Genomic DNA, 23,640 nt, shown 5'->3' with positions numbered 1-23,640 from the left:
TTTATTTTATATCAAGTGAACTGTGTAATACATGAAGTCACTCAGGAAACAGGACTGGATGGGGATTATGATACTGGGCAGTACTTACTCTAGCAAATAGGTAGCAGAGCCCTGGCATAGGTCCTCACTTTTGCTAGCATTCTGTCCTACTCCACCATTGCTGATAAACAGGAATCCACACATCCTGGTCCAGCCCTTATTCTCAGGCCTCTCAGGGACAGTCACTCTCCGCCGCATAGTCTCTTCTCCACATAGTCGGTGTTTTCCTCTGCCTTGCGGGTGACTTCATCTGCACTTACCAAAACTGTCACCCCTCTTAGTAGTCCTCAAAAGACAAGACTTCAAGGAGAGTTAGTATTCTCCGAGTTCACCAGAAATACCTGTTTCCAAGGTCAAGACCCACCTGAGAAAGGTCTTAATATACTCTGTCTATGCTTATTTTGTGTTTTTATAACAAAATATTTTAACGATCTTTTAATTTAGTTGTGTATTGATAGTCTCTGTCCATCTCTCAGGTTTTTGTTTCCTGAGAGAAAAAATTACATTCTGTAATTTTTTAAATTTAGAAACAACAGCAATAACAACTTGAGTCGGTGACTTCTGAACCATTTTTGTTCTGATTATCACTGTAAACCTAAATGTGTGAACACTGTCAGTCGGGATAATTACCCTATGGGACTGTTAAGCAATTTAAGATGAGATAAGAAATGCCACAGGTAAAAGGTGTTACTCCACACGTGGTAGTCGTTATTATTTTTTGGGGTGAAGTGTTGGCCTCCCAAAAGGCAATGGTGTTTTAATAGAATATAAGCAACTAAATCCTAGGTTAAAGCAATGAATTCCTAATTGTGGAATTTTCCTCTTCAGTTATCAGGTGGTAAAGGCCTGTCAAGATGTATACGGAAGGAGTGAGATCCTTGAAATATTTAATACACCTGGTATAACTACCATCATTAGGTAAACCTGGGCTCATCCCTACTAGATAGTAATAGAAAATTAGAGGATAAAAGGATAGTCACAAAAATAAATAGAATACATTGAAAGCTAACTATGTACTAAACAGTGTTCTAGGAATATTTTACATTTATTAATTCATTTAAACCTCTCAACTCCCTATAAAGTAGATATTACTAATTATCTCTCTTTCACAAAAAGGAAATCTGAATCTAAGAGAGTTTTAAAAAATTGCCCAAGACCACATAATCAGAAGGAAGATTCTGAATCTGATTTTTCCTCACAGCAAAGTCCACGCATTTTCCACTCTGTCACACTGGTTTTTTTTTTTTTGTGTGTGTGTGTGTGTGTGTGTGTGTGTGTGTTTTGTATTATTATTTTTGAGACAGAGTCTCATTCTGTTGCCCAGGCTGGAGTTCAATGGCTCTCAGCTCACTGCAACCTCTGCCTCCCAGGTTCAAGCGATTCTTGTTTCTCAGCCTCCAGAGTAGCTGAGACTACAGGTGTGCACTTGTATTTTTTGTACAGACAGGGTTTCACCATGTTGCCCAGGCTAGTCTCGAACTCCTTTACTGACTCAATCCTCCTGCCTCCCAAAGTGCTGAGATTACAAGTGTGAGCCACCACACCCAGCCAAACATGCTGTATTTAATATCACAACAAAGTGCTGTCTGCCCTTCTCACGATGATCCTAGATATTTTTCAGCAAGTTGCATTCAGGTGGAGCAAAAGCTTTTAAATGGTGGTCAATTACACAATGATTAAATTTAGTTTACCGTTATAGGTCAAAGGGAAGTGGGAAGAGTGTGATGACTGTATATTTGTCATGTTTCTAGTTATAGTGTACAACTCTGCCTGTATATCTGAGTGACTGCCAAGAGGTGAGGTCAGGGCGGAGGCCCTAGCCACATGGCACATACTATCTGCCCCCATAGCTATATTGACTTGGACAGTCATTGTGCTGGGTGGTAAAAATTCCAGTGGGCTGGGTAGGACACACTGGGGCCCTGTTTCCTCTCATCTGTACTTGAGAAATAGGCAGCATTTCATCAAATGGAAGGACCAAGAGATGAGACATCAGGAAAATATCAGAATGAAAGAGAAATGCAAGTCTCTAAAGGAAGTTCCAACTCACTTCGACACCCTGCAGTTAGCAAAAGAGGTGACAGAATCCCAAAAGGGCAGGGGAGAGATTATAGATAGCAGGCTCCTGAAGGAAAAACTAGGTATGTCCAGTAGCAGATCTGTGGAAACTATTAGAAACCGAGCTAATTGTGGACTTCTTAGCATGCCTCAGGAAATGGGAAGGAACTTTTCCCTTTTGGGCTTGTATTTTTTCCAATTTTCCTTGTTCAGGAAAGAATTAATTATTTAAGCAATGTAACTTCCTGCTATGATTTCTCAATTCCACAAAAGAGAATAATTATAGATTAATAATGGACCAAAATAGAAAACGCTAAATGTGTGTAACAGATAAGTGGGAAATGTTCTGTCTTGTAAAGCGTATTGTTTCGATGCCTGGCAACACAGGGACAATTCTCATCTATGTAGCTCTAAATGGATGTTAGAATTCACCCCTCTTTCCTACTGGTATGAATTTTCAGTCTCAGTAGGACTAAGGCTTTGACACATCCTAAACCTCGCCAGGAGTAGGAAATATTTCTCATAGCATGAATATTTTTTCTTCCTTGGACTGAGAGGCGTGTGGCCTTCCCCATGCATGATAACTGGGCACAGTTTTCAGATTGTACCTCACAGTAAAACTTAGACTTCATGCCTGTAATCCCAGCACTTTGGGAGGCCAAGGTGGGTGGATCATGAGGTCAGGAGATCAAGACCATCCTGGCCAACGTGGTGAAACCCTGTCTCTACTGAAAATACAAAAATTAGCTGGGCATGGTGGCACATGCCTGTAATTCCAGCTACTTGGGAGGCTGAGGCAGGAGAATCGCTTCAACCAGGGAGTCAGAGGTTGCAGTGAGCCGAGATCACACCACTGCACTCTAGCCTGGCAACAGAATGAGACTCCATCTCAAAACAAACAAACAAACAAACAAACAAAACCTTAGACTTCATGTTTTACCTATTGAAAAACTTCCATGAATTGGGTACAGTACTGAGCTAAATGTTGTATACATGTTATTTATTCAGGAAATATTTTCAGGTACTATGCTGAGTGCTAAAAGCATTGTTCTGCCTTTTAATGCTAACAATGCCTATGAAAAATATGTAGGATTCTCCTGACTTAAAAAATTTAAAACATTAGGATTCAGAAAAGTAACATGCACATGCTCCTATACTTTACATGTGACAGACTGGAATCAAATGGTTTAGGATGCCCTGACTAACTGAACTCTTAATGCCCAAGAAGCCCAGATCGGGACCTACCCCTGGGAGTCACAGCCCTCTGGAGCCAGCTTCAGAGGTGCACAGGTTCATTCTCTTCCCTGTTCACCAGTGAAATGAAGCCCAGAGCCTCCATTTCAGGCACTCTGTGCTTTCCAAAGTAACAATTACTTACTTTGACAAGATAATTTAAAGGGATTGCCAAAATAACTTACAAGAGATTACCAATACAACCAGCCCTCCCATATCTGGGGATTCTACATTTCCAGATTCAACCAACTGAAGAGAGAAAATATTTGGGAAAAAAAAAAAAACAATTAAAATAATACAAATAAAAACAATACAACATAGCATTTATATCGTATTGGGTATTGTAAGTAATGTAGAGACCATGTAAAGTATATGGAAGGATGTGCATATGTTATACGCAAATATACTATTTTATATCAGGGAGTTGAGCACCCACAGATTTTGGTATGGGGACAGGGGTCCTGGAACCAACCTCCCGTGGATATCTGAGGGACAAATGTAATCACCATCTTTTCCCAGGTGGATTTTTAACAGTGGCCTCCTGGAGACACATGCCTATGGTTTTGTCTAATTGTTAACAATTGAGATGGGTGAAGAAAGATGGCAGATAGGCACAATGGGAGGCAGATATTTCAGTAAATGCCTCTTAAATCAGATCCTTTCTAGATTCACTTTTGGCTCTGGATCTGGAAGTTGTCATCATGGCAACCCCAGAGTCCCATTGGTTTGCCTATTGGTTGGGTGGGCCAAAGTGTCCACATATCACAAAAGAGTTCTCAAAAAATTTCTTCCCAATAACCAGGGAGATTTATATTTAAGAGCACCTTTAGCCAAACTGAAGGAAGAGGAAGTTCATAAATATGGTAATAGCTCAAGTCAATGAATTAGTGGCTTTGTGGAGGGTAATTGTTGAGACCTCCCCAGTTGACTGACCAAAACAATTCTTTGTTGGCTAGCAGAGTTAGAGAATAGAATTTTGCATAATCCAAGTATTTCATATAGGTCTTTTCTGCTGTTACTGGAGCACTAATGAGCTATTGTATTTGTGGTGATAATATTAGCTGCATAGGTAGCTCTATAAATGTGTCTGGTTAGTAATCCACAAACCTCAGTGTTTTACATTTGTAAGTAAAGAAGTCTGTCCGCAGCAAAAACATTATCAGGCAATACTTTTTAGCATAAAAAATATAAAGTAAAATCAAGTTACTTCAAAGTTCTAAAGAATTAGAAGTCAATAAAACTCATAAATATTTATTTTTTAATGATTCTGGATGTATCTTAGGATACTAATATAGGATGTACATCCTAATATAGTTATGTTTACCTGTCATTTATTTTCGTGGATATATGCCAGTACTTCTACAGTAACATAACTTTTATTGGTAAAATGTTTTTTATTCTTCAAAATGAAGATTCTTTTCATAGGGTATATTCATCTATCATTTTCCATTCTTTGAATTCTAAAATAAGTCGTAACCTTATACAATCACCAGGAGTGTGTGTTAATCAGTTCTCACACTGCTTATAAAGACATACTTGAGACTGGGTAATTTATAAAGAAAAAGAGGTTTAATGGACCCACAATTCCACATGGCTGGGAAGACCTCACAATTGTGGTGGAAAGTGACAGGCACATCTTACATGGCAGCAGGCAAGAGAGAATGAGAGCAAAGCAAAAGGGGAAACTCCTTATAAAGTCATCAGATCTAGTGAGACTTACTCACTACCATGAGAACAGTATGGGGGAAACCATCCCCATGATTCAACCATCTCCCACCAGGTCCCTCTCACAACACGTGGGAATTATGGGAGCTACAATTCAAGATGAGATTCAGGTGGGAACACAGCTAAACCATATCAGAGTGTAAACTTTCATTTTATTCCTCAATCTTCATTCCTTAAGTTTTCAACAAATAATTTGCTTTTGAAAGGATTAGGAACTTAAGTTGACTTTATAGTTATCCAGTAACCTTTTGATTTCTCCAACCAATGATTTGTAAAGCAATCTTCAGATTCAGATTTATCTTTTCCTACTTCATCTGCAATTGCTAAAGAAAGCATGAGTCCCATCACTGAGATGACAGTCTTTCTTGAACGGAGTCATGCCAAGGTCTTTTTCTATGTAAAGTAGTCATCTATTAGGCTGTCGTTGGTCTGTCAAGATGAAACTGTGTGCATTGGATCGATGTGAATGATCCTAGAACATTACACAAATACAGTATATTTCTATTCTTTGCTTGAAGCTTCTGGTTACTTAGATCTTATAGTGCTTCAAAGTATAAAAAAATGGTTAAAATACTTAAAAGTTTAAAGATGTCAGTGTCACAGTGCATAACTAGGCTTTACATGGTCAAGTACATACACACACACACACACACACACACACACACCACTTTAAAAAATCTCTGATGTATTATGCCATACTCAGCACCAATACCCATTACAACTCTCCCAATGTTTCCTGGCCAGGCAGGTCACCAAGATGTTTGGGACTGTGTCTTTGCACCTACTCATCCTAATATTGTGTGGGGGTCAATGGGAGAGATTTTTGGCCTATTTTTAAGCCATATCAGGGGAACTTCCACTTCCTAAACTCGCTTAGACTTGGAATTTAAGTCTAGACTATAGGTCCTTCCTCCTCCTGGATGTTTTTGTTTTTAACCTTGCTAACACCTACCTATTCATTGCCCATAGCCTAGGTAGTCTTGGAAAATCCTCCATTTCCCCAGCTTCCCCCAGTGCCTCCTCAGATCTCAGTGTCACTCCTGTGTGCCTCCTTTAGGGGTTTTTGTTGTTGTTGTTGTTGTTGTTACCACCTTATATTGTAAAAGTCTATTACTCAGGAAGCATTCCTCCCTCCTTTATGTGCAGAATTCCTTGACAGAAAGGACAGGTCGTGTTTACCACTGTCTTGCCTCCAATGACCAGCATAGAGCCTGGCTCTATGATCAGCTCTAAAGAAATGTTTGTTGATGGGCAAATAAACTCGAGAATCTCACACCAGAGCCAGACCAGAAGTTTCCTTCATTTCATGACTGGTTTTCACAAAAACCAGCATTAGGGAGAATAGAAGGAAGAGCTTGCAAAATACCTTACTACTGCATTGTGAATGTGGAGTTGTAATTTTGGGGTTCTTATCCATGAAGATGGTCCTTAAAACTAAAATTCAGAATTTTAATTACCAACATAACACCATCCTTTCTTACTACTATCATTATGTTATTTTATACTATGTTTTTGATAGGACATATCTGATGGAAATACATTTCTTTTGATATTTTTATTATAACTGGTGATCTACATTCCATCCAATAGCAAATGCCTCTCAGCAAAAATTATAGATACTTTTGGCAGTTGATACGCTTAGATATTATTTGTGGAAACCATAACTTAATAAATTTTAAAACAATCTTCTTTAAAACTTTTTAAATTAAACTTTGTATTTTGAGATAATTGTAGGTTCACATGCAGTTATAAGAAATAATACAAACAATACTTTTACCCAGTTTCCTCCAAAGGTAACATCTTGAAAACTACTGCACAATAATACAACTTTGATATTGACACTGATACAATCAAGATACAGAACATTTTCATCCAAGCATCCCCCATGCTTAGTCCTTTTATAGCTATATCTACTTCCTTTGCCCACCTTCACCTTAAAACCCTGGCAATAATTAACATTTTGTCATTTCAAACACATTATATAAATGGAACCATACAGTATATAACTTTCAGGTGTCAGTTCTTTCCAATCAGCATAATTCTTTGGAGATTGTTTACTTAGCATACTTCTCTGGAGATTTATCTAGGTGGTTGGGTATTAATAGTTCATTCTTTGTTATTCCTACATAGTATTTCATGCTATGAATGTTGAGTCATTTACCCATTGAAAGACACTTGGGTTATTTCTAGTTTGGGGAGATTATAAATAAAGCTGCTATAAATACTCACATACAGATTTTTGTGTAAACATACATTTTCATTTCTCTGGGATAAATGCCTAGGAATGAGTGTGATTTCTATATCTTATAGTAGTTGCATGTTTAGTGTTTTTAAGAAACTGACAAAATATTTTCCAAAATTAGATGTGCCATTTTATATTCCCACCAGCAATATGACAGTGATTGTTTTTCTGTATCTTCACCAGCATTTGGTGGTGTTACTTTTTTTATTTTAGCCATTATGATCAGTGCATAGTGATAGCTCATTTTGGTTTTACTTTGCATTTCTTTAGTGGCTAATGATGTTGAACATCTTTTCATGGGCTTATTTGCATCTGTATATCTTCTTTAGGGAACTGTTTCTCTGTTCCTGTTGCTATTTTCTAAATAGATTGTTTTTTGACTGTTGGGTTTAAGAGTTCTTTATATATTCTTGATAGCAGTTCTTTGTCAGATATGTGATTTACAAATATTTTCTCCCAGTCCGTAGCTTGCCTTTTTAATCCTTTTTACTGTTTTTTTTTCCACAAAGCAAAAGCTTTTAATTTTGATAAAAATAACTTTTTATGCTTAATTGGCAACCAAATACCTAAATATCTTTTAATAGAAAAACTTGCCCTAGATATGTAAAGTCATTTTTACATATTCACAGATCCATCTCCACTAATGTCATGTAAGTTTAAGCATCACAAAATAATTTGAACAGATTCCTAAATTATAAATTAGTTAACAGTTCTTTTTTGCTCAAATCTTTAGTCGTACATTTACTTCAAATAAGCATTTGTTAAAAATGTACTCTGTACTGAGGAATGAGGATACAAAACTCATAATTTGTCATTTCTTTGCTTCAGGGACTTACATTTTACTGGATTACATCTAAATTTTTATTTGGTAGTTATATTACAGGAAGATCATGACAGTCTTGTTTTCTAAGTCTTTTAACTGCCTTTTGATGAAAAAGAAAGATAAGGCCTTAAATTTCACTGGTGAAACCTGAAGAAGTCAAATAAAATAACTTGTATGTGCCTTCACAAGCCACAGTCAGAACATGGTCACAATCTCGACCTTTGCTCCCCAAATCCTATTTTGCAAACCAGATGCTATTTCTTTGGACACTACAGGCTATTTTCAAAGTACGTCAGAACTCAGTAAAACATCATAGTAGCTAAATAGCACTACAGAAAACTGTTTAATATTAAAATTATGTCTTGATTTTATAATTATATAAAAATTAAATCTACCCTAGAGCAAAAATTATAATTAACTACTAAAAATCGAAGAAGTGATTTTTTTTTTTTTTTTTTTTTTTTTTTGAGGCAGGATCTCACTCTATGGCCCAGGCTGGAGCACAGTGGTGTGATCATGGCTCACTGAAGTCTTGATCTTGTGGGCTCAAGCAATCCTCATCCTCCCACCTCAACCCCTCCAGTAGGTGGGACCACAGGTGTACCCCACCGCACCTGGTATATTAGTTTATTTTCACACTGCTATAAAGAACTACCTGAGCCTGGGTAATTTAGTAAGAAAACAGGTTTAATTGATTCACAGTTCCTCTGGGCTGGGGAGGCCTCAGGAAACTTACAGTCATAGCGGAAGGCAAAGGGGAAGCAAGACACCTCTTACAAGGTGGCAGGAGAGAGAAAGAATGAGAGGGGAACTGTCATACACTTTTAAACCGTCAGATCTCGTGAGAGCTCACTGTCATGAGAACAGGAAGGGGGAATTCCACTTCCCATGATTCAGTCATCTCCCACCAGGCACCTCCCCTGACATGTGGAGACTACAATTGTAGATGAGATTTGGATGTGTACACAGAGTCAAACCATATCACCTGGCTAATTTTCTTTTCTTTTCTTTTTTTTTTTTTTTGGTAAATATGGAATCTCCCTATATTTTGTTTCCCTAGCTGGTCTTGAACTCCTGGACTCAAGTGATCTGCCCACCTCGGCCTCCCAAAATGCTGGGATTACAGGTGTGAGCCAATATACCCAGCCAAGAAGTGATTTGTGTAATGGCAGGATTATGAATGATTGTTTCTGTGTCTTTAATTTGATTAGTTTTTAAAAACTCAGTATTTTTTATCATCATGCTATATACGATGGAGAGCAATTTTTAATTTGTGAAGGTATAAGTGAACTTGATTTGGCTGAAGATAGCAGAGAGTCATCAATCAAACTTATTGATGACTAAGTGTCTACAGGATAAAACTTCATCATAGTTATTTCCATGGTGATGAATTATGATGTCACAAACTCATCAAGACTGTGACTCAATGAACCATCTGGACAGAGAATGAAAGGCAGTAGTTCACCAACATGTATGCCATCTTTGTATTATATGTTATTATTAATTAAAACGAAGGGCTGAGTATTTCTCTCATTGAGATTACATGAAGATATTACGTATATTCAGACTTGTCTGAACAAGGCTATGCTGGTTTTAAACTGAAGGTTTTCACAAAGCAAAAAATTGAGAAACAGAATTTGACTTAGAATTGTGTATTCATTAGAAAAGATCTTTTTTTCTCATATTCTGAAAAGCACACTGATTAATTACAGTTAAATTCAGGCAAATTTGGCAAATTTTCATCCGTATACTTATTCTTTTATTAGTTAGTAGCCTCACTTTTCAGTTTTAGATATTGGCATTAAATATGTAAAAAAGATCTTAGTGCTCTCATGCTCAGAGATTAAGAAAATAGTTATAGATTTGAAATTAGGCACTTTCCCTGATAGTTTTTGTTGGTACATGCTTTAGGTTATGTTTCTATGAACAACCAGATGCAAATGTCCTGGCAGTCATCCTGCCTGCTTGCTGTTTGTACCATCTCCGTGGTAGCAACAATCCAAGCTGCTGGAAGCACAGACTGAGCTCTATGAGTCAATTATTTTATATACCTGGGAACGTGCAAGCCTTCCTGTCACTCTTTGATATCAATATGTAGACAGTTTGCAGCCTAGGCAACATGGTGAGACCCTGTCTCCAAAATTTCCAAAAATTAGCCACCAGGTGTGGTGGTGCATGCCTGTAGTCCTAGCTACTCTGAAGGCTGAGGCAGAAGGATCCCTCAACCCCAGGAGTTTGAGGCTGCAGTGAGCTAGGATCGCACACTGCACTCCAGTCTGGGAGATGTAGTGAGACACTGTCTTTAAAATAATAATAATAATTTTAAAACTTCAAAAATATCTAGACAATTTCTCTGCTTTGAAGCCTCTTCAAAGATCTCAAAGAGAAGCTTTACTTTGGAGTCCCAACAGAGGCCATTCAAAAACTCAGCCTGGTTTTTCAACAATAAATTAGAAATGTAATGCTAACAGTGGGTGCCAAGCATCAGGGAAAGGACATGACTGACCTTGAGTTCTAGACTAGATTTTACCAGTTTCTGACCTTCAACTCTGGTACTCGATTTTCTCATAAAAGTGAGGAAATATCTTAACCGTATCACAGAATTGATGTGAGAATTCAAAACAAAGCATTTTTAAAGCTCCTAGGTTAGTGATTGGTATAAGGTCAGTGCTTCACAAATGATAGTTATTTTTTTTTCCATTCAAAATACAGATCAAAAAGACCTTATCTCACTAACATGTCATGCAGATAAGGATTAATCTGGTTTTCTATTCCTGAAACATACGGAAGGTGACTTCTTTCTCCATCATTTCCATCTGACTACCATCTGGGAGAACACACAGCTGCTACACATCTGGTGCAACACAGGCAGATGTAGCTGTCCAGAGGGAGGAGAGTGTTTGCTTTTCTCCACCTAAACACTGACCCTCTTCTGCATAGATTCAAAGACTGTCTTCCTTCTGCAGGTTTACCTGAGTCTGGACTCAAAGAATTACCTTCATTATGAGCTAAAGGAAGTCAGGCCCATTCTTCTCCTGCCTGGCCCCTCTGGCTCTTTGGCACTTCCCACATCCTCCTCATTTGGAAAGGCTTCATCATTTTCTGGTTCACAAAGCAGCTCTGTTGTTGCTTATTTCCACTACAGGGAAAAGGTGAAACGCTTCCCTTGGGGCGCGGAGCAATGGAAGTCCCTGGAAGGAAAGTCTTGAAAGAGAAACCCAAGTGGCTTCTGAGATATTCCAAAGTCCAGTTGTTTACCCTTTTTAAAAATTTTCAGAAAAATTTTAAGATGCTCTTTGATGCCATTTCATAAAGCCTGTGATTGGGTCAAAAGTCTTAGTTCACCATGTACCACAAATAGTGTACTCTATATAACGTACGCTTGACTAAGAAAAAATAAAGATTTAGAAATAGATGTATTGAGGACATGCCATTAAAAGCAGCTCTATTGAATCAACTGTTTTTCAGAATACTGTCAAGCTAACCTTGAACTAGTCTAATTAAGGTAGACGGTGGATTCCAAACTTGGGAAAAAGTGAGTCTAGTTAAATAACTACCCAAGGAAGAAGTGTTGGATACAACAACTATGAGTATCTCAGAAAGTATGTCTTTTTTTTTTTTTTTTTTTTTTTTTTTTGAGTCAGGGTCTTGCTCTATCACCCAGGCTGGAGTGTAGTGACATAATTATAACTCACCGCATTGCAACCTTGACCCCCTGGGTTCGAGCCATTCTTCTATCCAAGCCTCCCAAGTAGATAGGAGTATAAGTAAGTGCCACCATGCCCAGCTAATTTTTTCTTAATTTCATTTCTGTAGAGATAGGATTTCCCAGACTGGTATCAAACTCTCTAACTTCCTGGCCTCAAGCAGTGCTCCCCGCTTGGCTTCCCAAAGTGCTGGCATTATAGGTATGAGGCACCACACCCAGCCTGGGTGTCTATCTTTATGCTAAATGTCCAAGCCTTTCCATTTATCTTTTGCCTCTTCATAAAACTTGGCCGAGCGTTTATCAGGTAATTCACATCTTTCATTCCAGGCAAGTGGTAAACTTAGTAATATACTTCCTCTGGTGACAACGGGCAAAGGACTAGAAGCATAAGTAAAGAAATAGTAGAGTGGAATAAGTGGATTTTGACATGCAAAAAGATGCAACAAGGTGACCCTCGTTAAGAAATAGACTCAGAGAGCTTGAACATGGAAGGATGCTAGGACAAGTGGCAGCTAAGGCAGAAAGACAGCCATGGTTCCAGATATCTGGGGAAACAATGGAAGGGCAGATATTACGAAGTTTTCCATTTTGTACCAGAAGTGTCTGTACGAACACAAACTTCTAGTAAGTGTTCTTATTGTTCTGCGGGCTGATGTACATTTTTCTCCCACAATAGGCATTAGCAATCTATATATTATTTACCAAGCCTTCCTAGATAGAAGCATTTATAATTTTTTTTGTATAAATATCTTGCATTTACTAGAAAATCATGCTTTTCCAGAATGCATTTCTATTACAAAGTTTCTTAAAGTGAGAAAAAAAAATGTATGGCTTTAGAAAAATCCTCGTGATTTTTTGACAGTATAGTCTGTATTGTGTGTTCCTGTCTTGGATCAATATCAATGGCACAATGCTTTGATAGTGTCTGAAGATTAAGATATGCAATACAATTTCCTCCCTTCCCTCCCTCCCTCCCTCCCTCCTTTCTTTCTTTCTTTCTTTCTTTCTTTCTTTCTTTCTTTCTTTCTTTCTTTCTTTCTTTCTTTCTTTCTTTCTTTCTTTCTTTCTTTCTTTCTTTCTTTCTTTCTTTCTTTCTTTCTTTCTTTTCTTTCTCCTTGAGTAGAGTCTCACTTTGTCACCCAGGCAGAAGGGCAGTGGCACTATCATATTTCACTGCCACCTCAAATTCCTGGGCTCAAGGGATCCTCCCGCCTCAGCCTCTCAAGTAGCGGGGACTATAGGTGTGCTCCTCCATATGCAGTTAATTGTAGTTTTTTTGTTTTCGGGTTTTTTTTGTAGAGACTTTGTTGCCTAGGCTGGTCTCAAACTCCTGGGCTCAAGCAATCCTCCCGGTGCAACCTCCCAAAGTGCTGGGATTATAGGAGTGAGCCACTGTGCCCAGCCCAATACCATTTTCTTATGTTTCCCATATATGCATCATTTTGCTTGCATGCAATTCTTAATAGATGTAACATGTTTTAATCACCTATTTTTATACTTTGTAGAAGAGCCAAGGTAACATGAACTAAATCATTAAAGCAGTTGACTGGTTAGTGGATTGTGATACGATTCAGGCATTTCCCAAAGGGGGAACCGTATTTTGGTAATCCCAGGCATTTTAATTGTATTTTTCTGTCCATTCCCCAATGCCACAATGAGGAACAGCATTCTTTCCTGGAAAGTCCCACAATTTTGTCAAAAGTGGAAGAGTTGCCTTTGACGAATACAAACCCAGCAATAAAGAAGAGCAGGTCTAACAAATGAGGCCATCTTGGAAAATGTCATTTTGCCCCTTTGAGCCTTGCCCGTCTTACCTTTGGAGGAGGAGATGGGACTGAATCACCTCAAAGAGCCCCAATAGCTTTAAATGTCTGTGACTGATTTTTCTCCGGAGCAAGATCAAACAAAACAGTATTTCCTAGCTGCTGCCCTTACATGTAGTGGTGATTCACAGAGAATTTGGGGAGGAAAGTAGCCATTATGGGATGCTTTGCAAAAGGCAATACCAAGATTGATCATCACCTGAGAGTGACACACTATAGTTGTTCATCTGTATCCATGACAGATTGGTCCCAGGACCCCTTGCAGATACCAAAATCCACAGATGCTCATGTCCTTCATGTAAAATGGTATAGTATTTGTATACAGCCTATGTATATCCCCCTGAATACTTTAAATCATCTCTAGATTACTTATAATACTTAAGGTTACATAAATGCTATAGAAAGTATTGTTATACTGTATTTTCAAATTTACGTTAGTTTGTTTTTTGTTTTTTTTTTTTTCTCCAAATATCTCTTTATCCATGGTTGGTTGAATCCACGGATGCAGAACCCATGGATATGGAGAGCTGACTGTAATAGTCAAAGACAAGAGTGGCTGGTGGTAAGCACACCATCTGTCCACAAGTGAATTTCCCCTAAGAATCCTGCTGGTACATTTCTTCGTTTCTTGAGATTATTGAACCACGTGATTTGCCTCACTGATTATTTCACCTTCTGGGTGAGATGGGCTCTGAATGTGCAGTTCAAGGCCTAAATATTAGCCCTGATTCAAAATGAACATTAACCAAAAAACAAACAATGATACTGGCCAACTAACTTCTCTCACTTCTGTCCTCCCTTTTCTTTAATTCATTCCTTACCTGTTTAGAAGAGCTGAGGTTCATTTTTATCTTCTTCTTATGACAGCCAGAATTGTCATCTATTAAGATTAAGTAAGGAAGGCATAATTGATATTCACGAACCACCCCAGGATTTATCAGAAGTGCGGGTGTTTCATATGGATTACTAATTGCCTAAAATTTGGCTCTAAGCACCTGAAGATCACTAGACAGGAGAGAAGAGTTAGCTTTGTTGTACATGAGAAGAGACTGTGGGCTGTGGAGTGGGGATGTTCGCCGAGAAGTCTGCTTTGGTCTTTGGTACTAGCAGTTTTCCTTCCATATGGTTAACAAGGCAAACATTTTTATTCTTATATCCCCAGAATAAAGGCTTGAAAGGAAACGAAATCTCAAATGACTAATTTGTTGAATTCTGGACTATACCTCAGTTTATTTAAAGCAGCTTTAACAACAATCTCTGGAGCTCATAACACATATAGAGCACTATTTGTGTCACACAAAACCTTGAAATCAAAATTGCCACAGACCAAATCCAATCTGAAATGGCATTTCATTCAACGGCAGCTTTGTGTCACAAGAACCTGCCTCTGTTTTCCTAACATGGGTATGATGCCTATTCAAAAGCAGCCGAGTGATTTACTTATTTTTTCATTATGCTTGTGGATTTGCATAGATTCCGAAGGGGCATCTTCTGGGAGGTCTAAGAGTTTATAGAAAGACTAATTTCCTGACTGGGCATGATGGCTCATGCTTGTAATCCCATCACTTTGGGAGGCCAAGGCAGGAAGATCACTTGAGACCAGGAGTTCGAGACCAGCCTGGCCAACATGGTGAAATCCTGTCTCTACTAAAACTACAAAAATTAGCTGTGTGTGGTGGCGCATGCCTGTAATCCCAGCTACTTGGGAGACTAAGGCACAAGAATTGCTTGAACCAGAGAGGTGGAGATTGCAGTGAGCCAAGATTGAGCCTCTGTACTCCAACCTGTACTCCTCTGTCTTAAAAAAAAAAAAAAAAAGAAGAAGAAGATTGATTTCCTGTAGACAGAAGAAGTGTTTATATTGGCAGCAGCAATGCAGATCAAAACTTTGGGGTCACCCTCTTGAATATCTTATTTGTATTTCTTCTTGGGTTACTAGAGTCAAGGAGAAAAATGAGTAAAAGGCTTAAGAGGATTCTCATTTCCATGCAAAGCTCCTCCACACTCCTGGGAAAAGGTTAAGATCAGGAAGGAAGGTGAGACAATATAAACCTCAGCACTATTCAGTAAGATAGCCATGGGGAAAAATATGGTATGTTTTTCTTAATTCATATCCAAGGACATGTAGCGCTCAGAAAACTAAAATACTTTTATTTTATTTTTTTTATTTTTATTTTTTGAGACAGAATCTCACACTGTCATGTGGGCTGGAGTGCAGTGGCTCAATCTCAGCTCACTGCAACCTCCACCTCCCAGGTTCAAGTGATTCTCCTTGCCTCAGTCTCCCACGTAGCTGGGATTACAGGCGCCCACCACTACACCCGGCTAATTTTTTTGTATTTTTAGTAGAGATGGGGTTTCACTATGTTGGCCAGGCTTGTCTCACCTCCTGACCTCGTGATCCACCTGCATCGGCCTCCCAAAGTGCTAGGATTACAGGCATAAGCCACCGTGCCCGGCCCTGAAATACTTTTAATAAGGTTGTCTCATCCTTCTCTCGGTTTTTCAATGGAAAAGATATAGCAAGTCCCTCTGAAACGCTTCTGCAAAATAACAATGAAGCTAATCACCATGGGAAACATTTATATCATATGTAGTTACATAAAGAGGAAATTGATAATCTTGGGACATCAGCGTACTAGAAGAGCAAGAGACATGTTTGATTCTATTATATTCTCTTAGTCAGCAATTTTTAATTTTTGCTTAAAGGAAACTGAAAAAAAAAACGTGGGTGCAGTGGCTCCCAACTCTAATCCCAGCATTTTGGGAAGTTGAGGAGGGAGCATTGCTTCAGTCCAAGAGTTTGAGGCCAGCATGGGCAACATAGTGAGACGCCATCTCTACAAAAAATATTTTTTAAAATTAGCCCAGCATGGTGGTGCCTGCCTGTAGTTCCAGCTATTTGGTGGACTGAGGTGGGAGGATTGCTTGAACCAGGGAGGTCAAGGCTGCACCCCAGCCTGGGTGACAAAGCCAGACCCTGTGTCAAAAAATAATAATAATGTGTAAGGCAGCAGTTGTTCTATAATGCATTGTATGGTAAAAGGAAGGATTACTTTCTTACTATAACACCTTGTGATAACTTTTTCCAAAGTGTCAATCTTAGGGGTTGAAATTTTTATAGGTAATCATTAACTTTAGTAGAACATTATTTTAAAATTTAGGTAATTCATCAGAGCATATTACTCTGACTTTCCTAAGCTAGTTTAGTTACCTATGTTCACTTCAGTTTGAGTCTCTACTAAATTTTAACATGAGCAAAATATTATATGCAACACCATAGAAGCAATTGTTAAATCATTGTTACTTTTAATATCACCTAAATCTAAGCTAAGGAAATGCGTTTATTTTTATCACCAACTGACGTAGGTGTACCCACATGGACAGAAAACAATGTAAACCACCAAAAAGACTTGAAAATTCCCTACTCAAGACTTCTTTTGCGAATGACTAATGTTTAATGCTATTTGCTAGAGATTCTGGTGCCAGGAGGATTTCTAACCAGGTTATTTTATCAATAGGAATAAAATATCGAGGGCTTAAATTAGTGTAATCTCTCAAGATCTTGAATTTGACATTTTCATAATTTTTACTTAATCATAGCTCCTGGGGATTGGAATTGCTCTTTTAGCTGGCCCGAGTCTGGGAGGAGGATCCAAAGTCTCTGAGTTGTTTTATTTTATTTCTTTTTACCCCCTAAAGCACTGGAAATGGTTGGCCCTGATGTGCTCCTAAGGTAACCGCAAGATGAGGCAAAACAGGATTGAGATGAAAACCAAGCTCACCCACATCCTACGTCAATTAGCTATTTTTTTTTCTGTGTAAACAATGGGAGGGAGGTGGGTTGTAGCTTTTATGGTAGAGGTTCCTCTGCACCTCCTGACTCCCCCAGGGCTCCCCTCTGCCACTGCCTTCAGCCCAAATATAAGCTGACAACAAAATGTTTCTTCAAAATGCTCATTGTTTACTCTACTCTGGTTTCTTCTTAAAGGTCATCATCATGTTGAATTATCTTGAGAAAATCCTCTGAAGTGTGTGTGTGTATGTGTGTGAGTGTGTGTGTGTGTGTGCGTGTGTGTGTGTGTGTGTGTGTTTAGGAAGGATGTGAGGAGGATTGAGAGGTGAGTCTCTGAATAACAAGTTGAAAAAAGAGTATGGAGGAAAGCGGTGTTTAAAATTGTCCAAAGCCATCAGCCCGGCATGATGGTTCACACCTCTAATCTCAACACTTGGAGAGGCTGAGGTGGGAAAACTGCTTGAGCTCAGGAGTTTGAGACCAGCCTGGGCAACATCGTGAAACCCCGTCTCTACAAAAAAATACAAAACTTAGCTGGGCATGCTGGTGCCTGCCTGCAGTCCCAGATACTTAGGAGGCTGAGATGGGAGAATCGCTTGAGCCTAGGAGGTTAAGGCTGCAATGAGATGTGAGTGTGCCACAATACTCTAACCTGGGCAACAGAGCAAGACCCTGTCTCAAATAATAATAATAATATATATTAAAAAATAGTGAAATCAGTTGTTGATAGAACTGAAGTGTGTCAGGTTTAGTGGGGACTGTGGTTGTCTCTCCAGCCAAAAAAAAACAAACAACAGCAAAAAAATAACAACAACAACAAAAACAACTCCAAAATTGCTGTTGCTCCATTTATTTCAGGTGTAAGGCTTCTTTGAGATTTAAAAAACAATATAACCATTTACAATGTACTTTGTTGGACTTGAGGATAGGAAAATTCATTCATTCATTTATTCATTGAGTACCCGTTATATGCCAGGCAATGCAGTGGGCACCATCAAAGATGAATAAGCTATGTTCTAAAATTCATAGTCTAACAGAAGAAACATGAAAGCAAAGAGTGGAAATATACTGTGACAATACATATTTGGATATACTGGTATTAAAAAGGAAGGATTTTTTAGCTAAATCTTTTTTGTTTATTTTTTAAAAAATCATCTATCAACTTCATGCATATCTATTAACACACCTTGCATATATTCAGCTAAATCTTAAAGTATGAGAAGAAATGTACCATTCACAAAAGGGAAGAGGGAACTAGTGCATCAGATACAACCTATGCAATCGTGCAGATTTATGGCAGAGCACAGGATATTTGGGGATTGGCAGGCTTTTCAAAATGGCTGGCACATAAAGTTCCGGGATGGGAATGGGCTGGCAAGAGAAGAGATCATTGGAGCCAAATTAACTGAACTGTGATTGAATTTTAGATATGATAGTATCTATAGGAAACCTGGCAACCCAGTGGGCAGGTGACTATGATAGAGCAAAGATAGAATCTTCAGGCCTTCAGGGGACTAAGCAGGAATAGAATAATTTTATTGAGCACTTTAAGTGGACATTATGCTAGATTATTTTACATATTTCATCTCCTTTAATTTATGCCACAACCCTGTGAGTGCAGGTTGATAAAGAATTAAATAAAATGCAGGTAGGGTAGCAGCACCTGTAGTGCTAGCTGTTTGGGAGGCTGAGGCGAGACCATTGCTCGAGGCCAGGAGTTCAAGGCTGCGGTTCACAATGGTTGTGTCTGTGAATAGCCACTGCACTCCAGTCTGGGCGACACAGTGAGATCTCATTTCTTAAAAAAAAAAAAAAAAAAAAAAAAAAGAGACAGGGTCTCACTCTGTCACCCAGGCTGGAGTGCAGTGATGCAATTACAGCTCACTGCAGCCTTAACCCCTAGGCTCAAACAATCCTCCCACCTCAGCCTCCCGAATAGCTTGGACTACAGGTGCATGCCACCACACCTGGTTATTTTTTGTATTTTTTGTAGAGATGGAGTTTCACCATGTTGCGCAGGCTGGTCTCGAACTCCTAGGCTCAATTGATCCTCCTGCTTCCACCTTCCAAAGTGCTGAGATTATAGATGTGAACCACTGCACCTGGGCTAGAAATTATTTGATAATAAATAAATGAAGGCAGAATCCAAGAAAGAGCATAGAAGAGTCTCTTAAACCTTCGTTTTAAGCTATGAGCCAGGAAAGAGATGGTGGCAAGGGTGGGATGGTTGCAGTGCTTTTTTCTTCACTAATCTCAGACCTGTGTGTTCTGAGCTAAAGAAAAGTCAGTTGGCAAGAGAAGGAGAGAGGAAGCTTCCCAGAACCATTTGAAGAAAAATTTGTAAAGTCTTCTCTCAGGGAGTTGCCCTCAACTACCTTTTAACAAAAATGGAGAAAAAGAAAAAAAAACAGAAAGGAATATATAGATATACACATCTTTGACCTTTTAAACTATGATATCTCCTAGTATTATTTCATATATGGATAATAATTATAATTTTTCTCAAACTTGGCAGAAGTGGAACATTGTGGGAAATAATATGGGAGTGCACATTTGAATTTCTGTTGGACTTTGCAGCAAAAATCTCTTTTCTAACTTTCTCTTTCAATCTCACTGTCAGAGCCATCTGATTGTTTGATAACATGATTCTTTTTGCCCAGCCCTTGTTATCTTCCCTCCTGCCCTAGTAACCATGACCTAGGCTCCACTCATTTCTACCTAGGAACCTGGATGCACTGCTTTGCACTATTGCCTCCTGGTAAAACAGAGCAATGAGAAAGGAAACGGGAGCCCAAATTCAGAGCCTTCCTTCCCAGCACAAGAATGAGGAGATGCCCTTTTTTTCCCAGGAAGGGGGATTCTTCCCTCTCTCTTCAATAATTGTCTTTATCACCCTCATGTTGTAACCAGTCTTTATTGTCCCCGCCACAACCACCAAATTTCATGTGCTTCTGGCAGTCAAATCAGGAAATTCAAGGACACAACTGCTCTGGCTTCATAAAGACAAGGATCAAATTGTTTGAGTTGCTGATAGCAAGTCTTTGCTTCTTGATCCTCCATGCCTCCTCAAGCTTTTTTGGCTGAACTTTCAGCTTTGGAACAGGGTCTCTGGAAAATACTTCTTAATATCCTTAAATTATAATTCTGATGTTTGCCTTGTTTCATTTTGTTTATTTGGGGAGGGTAAAGTTTAGGTGTTCACCCATCACACTCATTTCCTTCTATTTTTTAGACAAGGTCTTGCTCTGTCGCCCAGGCTGGAGTGCAGTGGTATGATGTTGGCTCACTGCAACCTCCACCTCCCAGGTTCAAGCGATTCTCCCACCTCAGCCTCCCAAGTAGCAGGGATCACAGGCCTGTGCTACCATGCCCCACTACTTTTTTGTCTTTTTTGGTAGAGGCGGAGTTTCATCATGTTGGCCAGGCTGGTCTTAAACTCCTGACCTCAAGTGATCTGCCTGCCTCGGCCTCCTGAAGTGCTGGGATTGCAGGTGTGAGTCACCGCACCCAGCCCTAATTTCCTTCTAATCAAATCATTCTCAAAAATAAACATTTAATTGACCATCTACTACAATGATAACAAGACAATGTTTGCCTTAAATAAGCTCTAAATCTAGTTGGAGGGATAACACATACAGAATGGACTGGTAATAAAAAGTGGGCTTTGCTTGGTGCTACAATTGTGACGTGAACTAAAGAGGGAGTGTTTTGGACTGACTTTGAGTTGGGGAGGCTTTATGGAGGAGGTGACATTTGAGTTGGGCCCTAAGTTGTATTTTATGAAATAAAAAAAGAGGAAGGGCATTCCAAGATGAGAAGACAGTATAAATAAAGGTACAGAGGCATGGAAGGTAATTTATTGGCCAAAGGATAGCAAAAAGTACAGAACCACTAAAGTCTAGAGCACATAGGCTAGAGGCTAGAATAAGTGAGAAATAGCTAATCCTAGAAAGAAAATTGGGGCTTCATTGTAAAAACTTTTGCATGCTATACTAAGAAGATTTGAGTTCACTCTCTTGGCAACTAGGAGCCATTACATGTTTCAAAAGATAGATCTGGTGGAAAAACAGAAGTACAGAGGGTAATATTCTAATGTGTAAACTTCTACTGTGAGTCCAAGAGTGTATGGTATCTATCTCTGTACCGTGTTCAATATTTTGATTAGACTGCTCGAACCATGTAAGAGTAAGAAATAATAAAGTGTTTTCTCTGATACAATATTTGAATACCTGAGGTAAAAGGTATTCAATAATTGAATACCTGAGGTAAAAGGTATTCAAATATTGAATACCTTTTACCTATCAGTTCTTTCTAATTTCCCTTTAATAAGACAAAGAGATATCTACAAAGAGAATGATATTACAAAGAGACATCATTCCCATAGCAATCTTTTCTTGAGACAAAGAGGCTAGTAGTCCAGGTTCTGCGTAGAATATAAGCTATTTTTTCATTTTAGAATGCCACTCTCCATTGATGTCTATTCTCGTTAAGTAGAAAATTCCAAGAAGTACTAGCAAAATTATGTTAATTTGTGTATGTACTGACTTCCAGACATTTGGAACCAGATTCTGAACCTGTAACTCATTTCAATCTTGCCATGACTTTGGTTTCCCAAGTCCTAGGTCTTCCTCTGAAAATTTAAAATGCTTCTGGAAATATATTTTCCATGACACTTTTGCCTTAAGAAAAAAGTCTGTGGTCAACATTGGAAGGAAAAAAAAACTGAGACAACATATATCTTGCTCCTTAACATATTCTGTATGAAATTAATGTCTTATTGACAATCTACGTATCAGAGCCTCATACACAGGAGCTATTGAAATGATGTGTCAGTTCGGAAAATCATGTTCATTATTTCTGATTCTCAACATAAACAAGCAGTAAATCACCGTATAAGGGGTGTATGCATTAGGGCCTCCCACATAAACTTCACCTCTGCATGTGTAAACATTTTCTTATTATCGCAAATAATCAACAGGAGAAGAGCAAATGCAAGTTTAGCTTTTCTCCAGAATGTTTATCATGGTTACTTTAAACTGTTTATAGGAAAGAGTGAACTATAAATGTCTTTCAGGAGGTGGGTAGGACCATATGGCTCAGAGGCTTTTCTGCAATAAAATGTTTGGTTAAATTTTAGGCAACAGACGGTCCTTCCACAGCAATTATTTGTGATTTCGAGCATCGTTGTTGATACTTAACTCCTGAAACAAATAACACCAACCTAAAACATTTATAATAACTGAAGAAACCAGGTTGCTTTTAGCCCTGCTAGGATCCAGCTGCCCCCTCGCAACCCATCCCCAGTCAGCTGCAGCTCAGGCAAGCCCAGCCTTTCCATTCCTGCACATCAGACTGTGGTGCAGAGAAACTCACTCTACTCTTCAAAACAAACATTGGATGTAATCCACCTCAATCTTTTCCATGTGAGGCTTTACAAATTTTAGTTTTCTCTAAGAAGATAGCCTGTATATTCAATTGCCTAGGTAAGAGTTTAATTTCTGATGCACAAAGCATATCCTGCCTTGAAAAATATCTCAGGAAAAATAAAGGCCAAAACAGTTTCATGTGGGCCTATATCAGGATTGCTGCCGAGTAAGTTGTGAAATGTTTCTGGATTTCTGAGCCATTTGGATTTCAGAATTGTGGAGGAATTACGGATCTGTGTTTTATTGTGTATTGCCAATTAGTTTCCTTTCTTTCTCTTTTATGTGACGGGTAGTATTTTGATTATTTAAATCATCTTTGCAGATACATTATTAGCAGCTATGAACTTCATTTCAAGATATTTAAGATGCCTTAGAAACTTTTCTAAAAAGGATATAATAGGATTGAGAACCACTCATGTATGGCCTTTACTGTTTTGAGGTTTTTCTTTTTTGACATATATTATTTGATGAAACCCTGTGAGATAGGTCTTTACTTCGGAAAGAAGAAAACCAAATTCAAGGGCAATTAAAAACTTGTCAAATGTCTCCACTTTAGTGAGAAAAAGAATTGGCATTGGCCTAGATCTTACTCTGTGCCCAGTCCTCTTCCCATACCCTTTTTTTCCTTTTTTTGGAGGCTGCTCTCAAACTTTTGGGCTCAAGTGATCCTCCTACCTTGACTTCCCAAAGTGCTGAGATTACAGGCCTGAGCCCTATGCCTGGCCAGCTAAGGTTAATTTATTATTGAAGAAATATTTTTGTTATG

General features: G+C 38.6%; 1 protein-coding gene and 1 long non-coding RNA gene across 5 annotated transcripts in view; both read left to right on the top strand.

Moving 5' to 3' along the window:
• The window catches only part of NRG1 (neuregulin 1), a 1,213,919-nt gene that overhangs the window by 801,932 nt on the left and 388,347 nt on the right, over positions 1–23,640 (top strand). The gene's annotated exons all lie outside the window — the stretch shown is intronic.
• Positions 9,556–11,535, top strand: LOC105537988. The gene is made up of 3 exons (XR_001005815.1): positions 9,556–9,591; positions 10,032–10,242; positions 11,266–11,535. It is a non-coding gene; the product is annotated as an uncharacterized LOC105537988 (long non-coding RNA).

Source organism: Mandrillus leucophaeus, unplaced genomic scaffold (genome assembly GCF_000951045.1).
Source record: "Mandrillus leucophaeus isolate KB7577 unplaced genomic scaffold, Mleu.le_1.0 Scaffold183, whole genome shotgun sequence".
NCBI lineage: Eukaryota > Metazoa > Chordata > Mammalia > Primates > Cercopithecidae > Mandrillus > Mandrillus leucophaeus.
The sequence above is the reverse complement of the archived record's forward strand: the minus strand, read 5'-3'. Positions and strand labels throughout refer to the sequence as shown.